Source organism: Cricetulus griseus, chromosome 2 (assembly GCF_003668045.3).
Source record: "Cricetulus griseus strain 17A/GY chromosome 2, alternate assembly CriGri-PICRH-1.0, whole genome shotgun sequence".
Classification (NCBI taxonomy): domain Eukaryota; kingdom Metazoa; phylum Chordata; class Mammalia; order Rodentia; family Cricetidae; genus Cricetulus; species Cricetulus griseus.
Genome location: NC_048595.1, coordinates 422,333,907 through 422,344,302, shown reverse-complemented (window position 1 = coordinate 422,344,302; position 10,396 = coordinate 422,333,907).

The following is a 10,396-nucleotide window of genomic DNA, read 5'->3' as shown; positions in this document are numbered from 1 at the left end:
ACATGATGCCTCTGAACACCTGTGTTAAAAGCATCTGCATTTGCTTCTGGGAATATTGCCCTAGGAAGATCATAGCATCCCAAGGCAAAGCCAGTTATTAGTTATGTAGAGAAATGCACACCATCTTTAATTAGAGGAAGCATAAAGGCTTTTGGAAAAGGCGTGGATCTTGGGTCAGTAGGTGATAATCAGAAACAAAGCAATCCACAGTTTTCACGAATAACAGTAATTAATCATTAATTATCTAATAGTAATTAATGCATCCATTAATGTAGAAAGATAAGATGATGCTGAAATCTGCAGACAAGAAGAGGAAGAAATCATAACAGCATGTGACTATAAAACCAGATATAGGAAGATTAGGGATAAAACAGACAACAAGCAACCCACTGCAATTGTGTTGCTCCTGAATTTTGTTTGGTCTTAAATCCTAAGGATCTAAGGTTCTTAATGTCAGTGCTAATGTGTTGGACTCTCCAAATACTTTAATGTTCATATTGTTTTGTTTTGTTTTTACTTTCTTTTCTTTTTTTTTCTTTTTTGGTTAGAGAGAGGACTTTCTAAGAAACTGAAACAAAAAGAAATTTTCTATGATTGATACTCTTAAAAGAAAATCACTGGTAGCAAATGAGACCACCATCTTTTAAGATGTTCCAGAGTTAGAAAAAGTAATTTAAATATCTTCTTCATTTGAAAATGATTAGATAGGCATACTCCAATGAAATTCCAATCACATAAACATCTGTTTTCTACAGTTCTTACTGTATGGGAGACTAGAAACATCTATCATCCTGTTGTATTTTCACAGTTGCAGAATGTGTTGAAACATGTCAGCTTGGATACTTTCTTTCACATCAATATGTGGTTTTTTTTTTCACACCTGATATTCCATTTTCAAAATACAACTTGCTAAGTAAGTCTGATTTTGGAGGGTTTTTTTTTCATGATTTGGACAGGGGAGAATATTCATTTCTATTGAGTCTGTAATGTTGTTTTTATAGGAATGTTTACTACGTGCTCTGTATAACACAGAGACTCTTAAAAATAAATTTGTTTTTTAAAAATATTTTGGCCATCTGCTGGAACCCGACGGTAAGAAGTGAGTGAGTCTGTGGTAGAAACAGTGGAAATTATAGTGCCTTTGGAGTAAAAAGAGTTTGTGTAAAGGCCATAGCTGAGAGGAACTGACATAGGTTCAGGATTGCTGAAGGAAGGAGTGTTACTTGGATAAGGTAGAACTGGGAGCCAGGAACACTGAGGTGGAACACAGGGAGGTAGAAGAGAGGAATGTGGTCTATGCCCTTATAGTCTTTCATCACACAAACTGACTGACACTGTTGACAGATTTTGCATTAGAGATAATGTATATTCAGATTTGTGTCTTAAAGACAACTGTATGCTAGTGTGTGATATGGTTAAAATTAATTTTGTTTAGACAGATGTTACAGCAATCGCTAAAAAAATAATAGTGTTGTAGGCTATGATAATGAATGACAGTTGGTTGTTAAGGACTAAAGACATGGAAGTTGTTTAGGATATGAATCCCATTAAATTAAAGGATTTGGGCGTGGTGTGGTGAGAAAGTTATGAGCAGAAAATAAGGAAGCCTTTGCCAAGAGAAGCTACCCATTCTTGGTGGACACTCACCAAATGATCCCCTCAAGAGAAGAGGCTCATTTTGAAATAAGGATAAATTTTATTTGAAAATGCCAGAATTGATGATTTTTTGTTTGTTTTCTTTATTTCTGAAGATGTATGATAGGTATTACAATTCATGAGTACAAAGCTCAGAAATATGTTTTATACTCTCCTTCCACATATCTTCTTAGAACATGTGCAAATCAGGAAGCATAAAACATTAAATAAGATATTCCAATTTCATTTATATTTAATATATGAATTGTTGATTGTATTCAGTCTACATTTGATTGCTCTAACCTTTCACAAGGTGGATAGCAGGCAAGCAAATACTTCTATTGGAGGGAGCTAGAGCTACAGCCAATATCACCATCATTATGTTTTAAAGCCATTCGTTATGGGCAACTCACTATGAAGACTAAGCATGCATGAACAGACTTTAGTGGCCTAATCAAATAAAACTTATACTGAAGATTATCTCACAGGAATTTAATGATATGCATAATTGTTATTCTAGTGCATGATAATTAGGCAAGTACTTCTTGTAAATGATGATAATTTGTGTGATTTCACCACAGCCAAATGAAGCGCTAGCAGGAGAGTTCTGGTAAAATAATAAGTAAGCTAAAGAGGTCAGAGGCAAGAAAGCAGGTTGTGTTCCTCAGTACAGTGACTCTGTATCCGCAGATTGATTCCAAAATGATTCCTCTTGAGGAAAGGAAAGCAGGTGGAAGATTGAGGAGAAAATTAAATTACAGAAAGGAAGGAAAATTAATGTTAGTATTTGTTGTGGGCTGAATTGAGTCACCCTTTAAAGGTATGTTGAAGCCCTACCCCTGTGGACCTCAGAATGTGACCTTAGTTTAAAATGGGTTGTAAATGTTAATTATTTGAGATAAGTGTCACTGGAGGAAGTGGACTCCCTTCCTGTGTGAGGATGCTATAGGAAGGAAGTCATCTGAAGAGAGAAACACAGAGTAGCATGTGAGGAAGAAAGGAGAGAGGGGTTGGTGCTACCATGTACAAAGGAATTCCTAGAACACAAGCAAGGGAAAGCTTGTTCTAACACCCAGGGTGGACAACTTGATCATGGTAGCTCTAGAAACTTAAAACACCAATTTGTAGGTTATGCCTTCCCCTAAGGTTCCAGGGCCATTGGAGTACTTTCCAAATGACCAAAAATTTGATTCCTGCCTTCTGCTTGCTTAGCATTTCTTTACTACTGCAGTTAAACATCACTGATAAAGACCAGCATGGCCCTACCCTGAAGGGGTTTATTGTCTTGGTCTTCTGTCTTTCTGAACTCTCTGGTGTTTGTGTTGTACTGAACTCCTGACACACTGTTAAATGTTTATATTTACATGTCTGTCTACTCTGCAAAATAGTGAAATCTTAATGACCAAGAATAATACATTCTAAAAATCAATGTTTACAAAATAAAAATTAAAAGAAAGAACTAATAAAATCATATTGAGGGCCACAGAAGAGGGATATATTATTTAATAGAAAAACAGAAATAATGGAATGATATACTATTTGTATGTGAAAAGCAAGAACACTGGAGTCATCTTTACACACTAAGGAGGGAATGTTTGGAAAACTCTGAACTTTATGCACTAGAATGATATGATATGCAGTTTTACCTTCTTGTAAGCTGACAAGTTCTCCCATTTGCTATTGTAGTTTTGTTACCAGGTTATCAGATTTTACATGTTGTTTATTTTTATATAAAACCAAAACACCTTTTAACATTTTATGAACCATTTTATTTTATGGATATACAAAACTCAATACAATTTTTAAAAAGAACTCTCATAATGAGAATGATGGCTTAAGAGTTCTGTGTCAACTTGCATATAATTTAAAAATGATAATCCAGGTGCCAATAAGATATTTATAGACAGGGCATGAAAAATAATTTATGATAAAATACCTAATGAGTGTTACACCATTCATTTAAGTTTAGCAAATCAAATTCAAATATAAAATACAATAGCTTCACACTTCTCAAACTTTTGTGTCATATGCAACTCCACACATCATAGCCCATGCGTCATTGCCCATTCTTTGCAAGGTGACCAGTGTACTTTATCACTTATGCTTGCTTTCCATTGTAATAAAGAAAATGATGGTATTTAAAATACTTGCCATTCTTAGCTTTAAACTGTAAAGAAATTAAAAAATTAAATCATAACTGCATTATTTCCCTTTTGATTATTTTATAGGTATTGACTCCAAGAAACTTAAGGAATAAGTAAGACTATATTAACATATGCTATATATTACTGTATATATATATAGCATATGTTAATATATATATTTACTATATATATCATTAACATATGCTATATATTACTGTATATATACACATCTTTGTAGATATTATTTCTTGAGTATGGCTGTTATTTAATCTGCATTCACTATAAAAGGAATTGAAATCATGCCACTCATTGCTCACATTGCTTTGTATACACATATAGCCTTACAGCCAATACCACCATGCCAATGTTAATTTTAGTATCCCCATGTCAGAAGCATGTTGCCCTATAGTGATCCATAGAGTAAGAGAATTAAAACTAAATTCACCAGCATGAACTACTCATTAAAAATGAACATTCAACTTCAAGTCTGTAAAATAATTAAGCAATGTGTATAACAATGAAAATATGTTATGAGCAATGTAGATTTCTGATATTTTAATGGCTTTTTGAGATACTTTAGAATAAAAAATTGGGGTGGATATTAATTCATATGAAAAGAATGGAAGAATAAGACATGTACCTCCTTAAAACTGGAATATGAAGAAATTTTATGTCACCATAGATAGAAAGCTGCCCCTCCCCCTTGCAGGGCTATCTGTAAACTCAGAAGACCAGAGTAACAAAGAATAAAACTCTGTAATGCTTTGCAAAGTAACAGATTTCTTTTTTTTATTTTAGTGGAATTGGTTTTATTCTGAGAAATCTTATATCTGGAGGGAGAATTTTCAGTGTGTCCACTGTGCATTCATTTAATTCTGTTTCAGAATCTGCTCCTTTCTCAGATGTTCACAAAGAGATGTTTATAGTTATCTACCATGCTAGAGAGTAGTTCAGATATTTCATTTTATCTCTGTGTTGCAATTTTGGCCTTTATCATGTGTGTTTCCGAATGTAATAATCTCCAATTGACAGTATAACCATGTGCTTCTTAGGGTTTCTGTGGGTGATTTTGAATGTAGTTTAAAATTGGCCATGACCTTAGCTATGACCTTACTTAACCCTTAAATTTCTCCAAATTAAATATCTACATGTTGTATTATTGAGATATTTAATCGTTTCAGAATTACACATTAATCCTTCATTGAAGGTATATTAACACCAATGATAAGACTTTTCTGTATCAATCTCTTCCCTCTAGATAACCCTTGTTCTTATCTCAGGGACTAATTTATCCTATTTTAACCAATGCTGTCCTAAGTAGACAGATGCACAGGTTTTGACAGACAGCTGAAGTGGAGATGAAAACTGTAGCTCATCTGACCCCTTCATTTCCAAATCTACTGAGAAAATAAATTGAAGGACATGCAGGGAATTCATTGCACATACTGAATTGGTGTTGGTGCACTTGTAATTAAAAACACTAAATGGAGTAAATGCCTGCAGTAGTTAGTAGCCTTTCTGCAAAAAGCCCCCTAGCAGTTCAGAGATAAACAGTGTAGGCTCCAATAGTTTAAGCATTGCTGGGGTTGCTATGGAATTCCAGTGCTGTCAAGCCAACACATTGCTTTATGCAACTTAGGGTCCCCAGGCGACACTTGGCCATCAAGTGTGCTGACTTCTCAAATAAGAAAGAGAAGGAATGGTACATATTTTCAAATAAGGGAAACTTACTTAGCTAAGAATTGCTTTTCTACTAACTTAGCACCATATGCTTCCCGCCTTGCATCCTCGACAGTGTTTGGCACTCAAACATTTGGCTATGTATTTAATGTTGAAGTTGAAAACGGGGTGACATCAACAGAAGGCAGAGCCCAGAATAAAAACCAGCCAGGCAGATCTAAGTCTGTGATCATTCAGGACAGCATTTATGGTGGGCGTGAAGGTTCTCAAGGAACGCTGTCTAAACAATCTTAACTAACTGGAACATTGGATAATTAGTTCCTTGCCTCAGCTAAATTCTTGGGCTTAAAGAAGAAGATATTGGCCAGAGCAAAATCATTGGGATGCCAGGGCTTTCTGAAACTATATGAAATCAGAGGTATCCATCAAACCCAAGTTATGAAAAAGGAAAAACTAAAAACAACCCATGTAGGAGGACCTGCCAGTGTGGGCATCACACTTCCTGTCATGGGTGGGGGGTGGTGGGAGAGATGAGGTGTGAAATGGAGATGCAGAACATGTTCACTGAGTATAGGTTGAGTACTGTCAAATGCACCGGGATTTTCCAGAGCAGCGGTGACAAGGGAAACCAGCTTTTGAACAATGAGTGTAAAGAATAAAAAGAAATCATAAACTTCCAAAAGGGAATGATGAGGAATCTTAGAATTAGAAAGCACAACAAATGTTACCCATGGCTCCTCCTCACTGAATGCTAATGGCTTGCATCACACTGGCAACAAGCTGTTGAGTGAACAGAATCCCTCTATAGTGATCTGGGATGGATCATTTCTTTTCTCTCCTGTTTAAATTGATCTGTTTTATTCTGATTTATGTTATTGAAGGAAACATTGGTAACCCTATATCAGAAAGATTTAATTATTTTAAGCACAAACCCACCACCTTTAGTTTTTTTAGGGCAATTCTAAGATGGCTTAAAATGTTTTGGTACTGATTTTGCACCAGGCAAATCTGAAATTGATGACAATTGTTATATTTGCTAAGGAATACTATGGCATAGTCATGGAGGTAAATGGAGGCTCTGAGAGTTGAGGAATAGTAAATGGGCAACATCTAGGCAAGCAATGCCTGGAAAATAAAATCCCCACCCAAACTATGAGTCAGGACAGTCTAATTTGAGGAAAGCTTCTAAAATTTTCTGTACTCTCTGATTTCAATGGGGTGTTTTTATTCTACATTTTATTCTTTAGACTCAGTGTACTTTTACAGCATAAATGTGTGTTTGTACTTGTATTTGATATAGGAACCTTCTGGAAGTATTTGGCATATATTTTACAAGAACCAAACTTTCATGTTTATACAAATCTGACTATTTTAGGGCACTATAAAGTCTCTCCCCGCCACCCCCCCTCCCCCGTTTTCATTTGAACAATTGGCTTATGTATGTGAGATATCTATCTACACTTACATAATTAAAATTAAAGACACATATTGCACTTGAAACTAAAAATAAACATACCTGAATTTCAGAAATAGCAGGATTAGGTCCATAGTCTAATTCACGTATTTTTCTTTTGTTTTGTTTATTTGTGACTATTTGTCTTGCCCAAATCACATTACTTACACTAAGATAGGGTAGACTGATATTCTTTTCTACAAAACTTTGGGGTTGTTTTGGTAGTACTTACCTAGTACATTGGATTTTAGTAAAATATTTTTGACTTATCCATATCTTCAGCCTTTAAGTCTATAATTTGTGCATGTTTTATGTGCAAGCATAAGTCTATATGTGTGTGTTTTTTCTGAGAATAAGAGAAAGTGAAACACAAGGACACAGAGAGAAACTTTATGTGATATACCAAGCCAGAAATGATAGAAATTATAGTTTAAGTCTCTGTGAGGAGCTCTTCATTTGGGGAACAATCCAGGTTCACATGGTGAAAAGTGAAAAGGGAAAAGAAGGAAATTTAGGGAAATTAAGTACACCTTTCCTGAAAGAAAATATTTCTTTAGAATGGAAAATAAGAAAACATTGTAATTCTGTTATGGAATTTCAAATTAAGTCCACAAATGAATGTGTTTCAAATAAAGGAGTATGGTTGAGCTCAAGGGCAAAAGCAATATCTTTTGAGTATTATATATATATATATATATATATATATATATTAAAAGCTTTTAAAAAATAAGATTCAGTGGATGTTAGAGCAGGATCTCAATTTATGGAAAATCTTCAACACTGTACCATTGGCCATTTGAGACAATAGATATTTTTCCCTTCAATAATGAACTGTGGTGTTTAACACGACTGCCAAAGAACAGTGGCACAGATACGTAAATTGGGATGGAGCATGATCTTTGAGAATTCAAGCTTAAAACAAAACCCCAATATTGAACATTCACTGCCATACATCTTGCAGAATTCTTTGAATAATCACCCCAACTATTCTAGTGTCAACTCTTTCAAATGCCTTTTTGATTCCTGATTTATTTCTAGTTAATGTTCTTAAATCAAATAAACACCTACTTAGTCAGGGTTTGAAGGACTATAATGGTTAGGTGAAGAGTTTTGGGCTCACTTTTAGTTTCTATAGATGTAGCAAAATGTCACCAGTCTGTTTTTATTCACCCAATTCCTTCTATTATTTTTCCATAAGTCATGCATAAGGATATAAAGGCACAGCTACCTAGCATTTATAGCCATTTTTAACACATCATTTCTAAGTCATGAAAAATTAAAAACATCTCTTTGAGGTTCTTTTGCAAGGGACTCAAAGTTTGAATTCCAGGCAATTAATCTAATCATGTTGCCTTTTAGAACCCTCTCTTAGATAATTCAGAATCAAAGAAGTTAATATGAGTAAAATTGCTTTGTGAATAATACACTTTAAAATGTTATTATATATATAATACTTATAATAGTTTAATATCTTAATCCTTTGATATTACACTATATTGCGATTATTAAGTGCAGGTTTGAATATATTTAAGTGAACATGAATTTAGAACTCTGAATTTACTAAGTGCTTAAATTTTAAGCTGATTGTTTCTACTACAAAAAATATGTTCACAAAATGTGTTTCATGAGATTATTGGGGAACATTGGAAGATGGGGACATTGAAATATGACTTAAAATTAAATAAAAATATTGAGGATTATATTTAGCATGTAAAACTAGTTATTCTATGGTATGTGCCTTTGTTAAAATACCTTGTGTAACCAAATAAAACCCTTGTCCTCTAGCCATATTTAAGTTCCTTCAGCCAAGACTCAGAAATGAAGGTCTTTTTGAAGATCCATTTATAATTACAGAAACTACCGATGGTGATCATCTAAGTGTTCTTAGCACACCTGCCATGTGAAGGGTCCAGTTTTCCTGCTAACTATAGAGTACTAGCCTTGGGATTTCTTCCCAAATAACTGAACCATTTCATGATTCCATTTCAAAGGAACAAGGCACTGAAAGACAGGGCAATAGTTTTAATAAAAAGTTTCTTTCTCTAGCTCTTTGGTGCTTATTAGCAACAGGACTTGAAAATTATAAGAGTAATTATGACATTGAAAATACTATTTGAAGTAGAGGTGGAGCAGAACTTTAGATAGAATCTAAAATTGCATGATCATACAACCATCAATTCAATATTTATTAGCTTTCTTGGATGTTCAAGTTCTTCCAAGTGCTATAATATACTTGCGAACACAATAGAGTCCTGGACCTCAAGAAACCAGCATGTAACTGAAGTTATAATCCAGCAGGTGCAGTGGGTCATAAGTGTGTATTATTGTAGAAAAATTTCACTCATAGTGCCATATACAAAATATTTCCGATTTGTCATTAATCAACAAGGTAAACTCATAATCATTATTAGAAAGAAATACTTATAGCAGTGCTGGAATACATGTAATATGGCATTGTGGCATGATCCTGATGTGTATGTGAAATATACGGGATGGCATCTGAGTAGATGTGTGGTTTCAGATGGGGTCAAGACCTAGAAGCTCTCGAGGGGGACAGTCTAGTTTTAAATTTTTATTATTGTTAATTTGTATGATTATTAGTTCCTATCTCTCTCTCTGTATGGTTGTGGTGGTGGTGGTGGTGGTGGTGGTGGTGGTGGTGGTGGTGGTGGTGGTGTGTGTGTGTGTGTGTATGTGTGTGATTTTGTGGGGTGAACATGAAGGCCAGAGTTTGACATTGGTGTCTTCCTTAATCCTTCTTTACTTTATTTCGGGACAAGCTCTTTACTGAGCCTGAAAAGCCATTGATTCAGCTGGGCAGATTAATCATGGCCCTCCAGGGCCTCATGGCCACTGCCTTCCTAGCCCTGGAATTCCATGCATATGCCTCTGCAGCAGCTCTTCATGGCTGTTACACATCCAAACACATGACTTCAAGTTGGGGAGCGTAATGATCATCTCTCCAGCCTATGACAGCCACAGTTTACTTTCAAATTTAGAACACATTTCTAAATCCAGACATGTCTAATAATAAATTGTCTCACATTTCTTTTCTTACATGTGTCATATTGAATAATTTCCTTAAAATGTTGGACTTCTATTTTCCTCTCTCCTACAGTTTTTTGCAATTTGTTGCTACTTTATAAAAAACAATCCATATGACAGCAAAATTTTAACTTCCAGCTTCATTGCAACTTCTATTGGGAACAAGGAAATCCAGACAATGTCACATAGTATGTGCTGCCCCATTTACTAACCCTTAATGCCATGGAGCAAGTAAAGAATTTGCTTATGATAATAAGTTAATATATATAGTTAATTTGTGGTATTAAGAATACATCTGATTAGATCAGTAAATAAAAGAAAGTGAAAATAAAATGTCTAAAACTAAAACAAAATGAAAGTGTGCATGATCGTACATACTAAGTTACTTAACTAGGAGCTTTGTTTGTGGCCAGCCTTAAAGGCAATGGCCTAGAGGGAT